Source organism: Pollicipes pollicipes, unplaced genomic scaffold (genome assembly GCF_011947565.3).
Source record: "Pollicipes pollicipes isolate AB1234 unplaced genomic scaffold, Ppol_2.1 Scaffold_7231;HRSCAF=8579_pilon_pilon_pilon, whole genome shotgun sequence".
In the NCBI taxonomy this organism is placed as follows: Eukaryota; Metazoa; Arthropoda; class Thecostraca; order Pollicipedomorpha; family Pollicipedidae; genus Pollicipes; species Pollicipes pollicipes.
This window is the reverse complement of record NW_023597034.1, coordinates 21,921,977-21,925,832: the sequence shown is the minus strand read 5'-3', so window position 1 is coordinate 21,925,832 and position 3,856 is coordinate 21,921,977. Positions and strand designations below refer to the sequence as shown.

The following is a 3,856-nucleotide window of genomic DNA, read 5'->3' as shown; positions in this document are numbered from 1 at the left end:
GACGGTCGCGGTACTAATGCTGGCGAAGTACCGGTTAATGTCGTCCGCGTCCGCATCAGGTGTTGACCTGGTTGGCTGCTTAGATGAGACGACAGGCTGCACACTGCGCCACATCGAGCTCGGCCCACCCTCCCGTATACGCCTGTTAATCTCCTCCCGTGTGTCACGACGCACTGCCGACCTGACCTGCCGGCTTAGGCATGTTCAATAATCCGATTAATAGCAATGCGCACTGTCACCATACTACTGCAAAAGACATGCGCTCGCGTTCGTGGCGCATGCATTGCGTGGCAGTGCGCGTTATCACTACAACACAGCCCAATCAGAAACAAAAGCATGCGCTTCACATATTTTTATCTGTGATTTCTTCCGCACGAAAATGGAACGTGAGCATGTCAAGCATATCCAACACGTGACCAAAGTCTCCGGTTCATTGCGCGCTGTGTAAAATCCATCCCACGTCCAACGTCCATTGGAAGCAGAAAGTACTGAAACAGCACCAGTATGGCGACACAATTTACTCTGAGTTGAACTCTCATCCTTTTCTGTCTGGCTGGGATGCCACGGTGCTCCACGCCTGCCCGCCCGCTCACTCCGGGTTCCTCGTGTGTTCATGGTGTCTTGTACCGTATGTCGTGTTCTTCCAAGTCATATCCAGGAGGTCATCGTCTCGGGCAGCAGATGAGTCGACGCTGGTCACCGAAGTCGATATCCGGGTAGCAATGCGTGTTGGGCGCACAGTGGAAGTCCGCTGGGCAGTTGTCCGGGCAGCGGCCGCTGACCATGCTCAGGGTGGCCAGCAGCAGCATCAGCTGTGGCACCGAGCAACGGCCGGTACAGCGCGCCACACCGCCGCACACGAACACAGCAGCCGCGGCCGGTACGCGGTGCTGATGACAAGGGTGCACAACAGCTCGCGATGCTTGACGATGGCACCAGTGAGAATCAGACGTGGAGAGTGGCAATAGGACGTGACTTGTCGCTTCCCAGGGTCGTCGTGCAAGATCCTCTATAAATTACGTTCGCATGAACGTGGAAAGGGGTGATGGTGCTTAGCGGTGGAGTAACCAGGCGGGGAAGATAAGGGCTTGGACAGCGTAACGTGGCGCTCTGGTTTGGTGACAACAAATGCTAAAATTCTTAAAGCTAATTCTTAATCAACTTAGCCTAATTAAAAAACTTAATAAACTTTAACGTTAAACTTAAACCCAAATGCCGGCAGCTTTCTCCCATAATAAGGAACACGCCGGCTGTTTCTTTCGCGCATTTAGCTTAACAGGGTGCTGAGCGGAGGTTACTTTCTTGAGACGCTACGCTTAAATGGAGTATACCACCTTGTCCGCACTTTTCATCGATTGTTAGGTAGACGAGTCTCATTTGATTGGTAATGCCCGTTGTCTTCCAAGCCTCCTGAACTGCTCAGAAATTCAATTTGAAAGAGCGGTTCCTGAGGACCCTGGGTTCCTGGGTAGGGGATGCTATGGTAGACGATGCTCTATTGCTGGACTAATTGCTCATCACCATGAGAGTAAATCACAAGTTTAATTTGCCTTCCTTTTTACAGCGTACATTCGGTGATATTTGCAACACACTAATTCAACAAAATGATTATGTAATAAATGCCACGAAAGCTTGAGCACACTGTTTAAAGAAAACGATACGCAGGTGTCGTCAATGAAACGCTTTGTTTCAAGAAAAAGGTGCATAAGTATCAGGCTCTTATGCTGCGAATTCAACGAATTTTTATGCTACGACTTTCGCCTTATGGCGTTTAAGACAGTAATTCTTTTCGAAGCGAAGTTTGGCTTTCGGAAACGGAGCATCACAAGGTTTATAGTGATGCACTGATCCAAGCCCCAGCCAGCGCGCTTCAAAGTAGCCCCGTCCTATCCGCCCCACTGCGTCAGTTACAACCGTCCATTTGTGCTGACGTCATTCGTGCCAGTAGAGGTGCCAATTTTAAGCCTGCAGGCCCGCAATGTGCGGTTAAAACAGCTCAAAAATGATACATCTAACCCACAACAGCTGCCAACGGCCCTCTGCAGTTTCCGGCATCGTCAAAACGACGACGGTCGCGACAACCACAGACGTGGAGATGTCGGAAATACGCTCTCGGGCTACCACGAAAGGAGGAAGGTTAGTGCTGTTACAGAGCGTTGACGGCATAATTGCTTGACGGCTTGACGGCATGACGACAGGTTGGACTCGAAAGTAATTTAAATCCGTAGTTTTTAAATCTCATGGTGTTGCAGTGGCACTACCCAACACTTTTCTTGGAACTAAATGGTCCCTGGGGCTTCACCAGAGAATATTTTTGAAATAGCCCCAAAGGCAGGACTCCCCCTTCAACGTGGCGTAACCAGGGGAGGGGTTGGCGTGCCCAGCATAACCAATGTGCGACCGGGGAAGGAGTGGTTACAAGTGACAAAAAATTACGCTATTTCCGGACGTCTTCTGACCCCTCTTACCGTGATCAGAATATACTTGATAGAAACTCGGCGCGAAGAACTTACCCTTGCAAAGTCCTACACAGCATCTGTGCAATGGATGATCTCGAGCTTACCGAATATCTACACTGAAATCGAACATAGGAGAACCTCGCAGAATGATGGTTGCACTCACAATAGTGGAAATCGTCGACATCGAACGTTTGAAGCGCGTCACTGTGTTGGGGTAACGCCTGAAAATACACTGGTGAGTCAGGGCTGACTGCCACACACCTACATATTGGGCTACGTGCTTGCATCCTAATTTACTCTGATGGATGACAGCGTCATCCACATTTCCACTCATGATGCGTAAATTTCAAACGAATAACATTAGTTTTAAAATTACGATGACATCTCTTAAGGATGTTAAACCACCGCACATGACCAACGATGACAACTGTCATCTAATACAGCGTGTATTTCGCCTCCCTTCTTACACACCTGTTGGTTGTCGGCAAACTCACCCCAGTTTTATCGTTGCCCTCCTTCGGGGCACACGCCGCCTGAACCACGACTGGAGTGCAGAGAAGGGCGTGTCGAACTCACCGGTCACGAGCCAGGTGCTTGACGGTGGCGATTGCTGAGAGGATGGAGGCGCGCCGCGGTGTGCCGCTGAGCAGGTGCACCATAATCTTTATAGGCTTCGGACGGAAGGTGACCCCCAGTTGCGCTGCTGCTCTTCCCAGAATGAAACACTGCCCTTCCACTCCTGCGCTGCACATTCAGAGATGCCTCTGCAAACGCAGCAAATGCTTTCGTCTTGGTATCGAAATAGATGTTTAACAATCGACAATGCCCAATGGAATCGACCGCCTGCTTCGTTTGAAGAACTGACGTTGCGATAAAAAACGCCGCCGGCAGAGTTGGAGGGAGAACAACTAAAGTAAGATGACATAACATACACCACTGTTTGGCCTGCTTCCATGGCGTGCAGGCAACCCTCCCTCCCGAAGTCCCGTAACGACCGCCAGATGCCCCTGACAGCGAGATGAGATTCCAGACGTACAACGACCCATGCTTCTCTGTCATTCCGTGTCTAAATCTGAGGCTGCGGGAGGGCGGCTGGAAAAACCGGCCACCGTCCGCTGTTCCTGGAAGGCGCGGCCCACTCCGCGGCTGGGACACCTGCTTCTGGAAGGCACGCATCACGCCGCAGCTGAGTCTCCGGACTGCAGAAAAGTCGAACATATGGTTAAGACTGTAGTAATCCCTCATGCCTGCTAAGGCGAACGTTCTCCAGAGGAACTAGCAGCACTTGTACGGCCTGCTGTGTAATTGGAAATTGACTACATGCTGAAACAAGACGACAAAAGGCGGCATGCCATTGGTAGTTGTTGAGCAACGTGAATGAATAAATGTGATATCTT

At 50.6% G+C, this 3,856-nt stretch overlaps 1 long non-coding RNA gene across 1 annotated transcript; it reads right to left on the bottom strand.

Moving 5' to 3' along the window:
* Positions 1-218: 218 nt before the first annotated feature.
* LOC119110656 (uncharacterized) lies at positions 219-3,088 on the bottom strand. Its single transcript, XR_005095528.1, has 3 exons — positions 3,036-3,088; positions 2,623-2,680; positions 219-812 (listed from the first exon to the last, which is right to left on the bottom strand). It is a non-coding gene; the product is annotated as an uncharacterized LOC119110656 (long non-coding RNA).
* Positions 3,089-3,856: the final 768 nt, after the last annotated feature.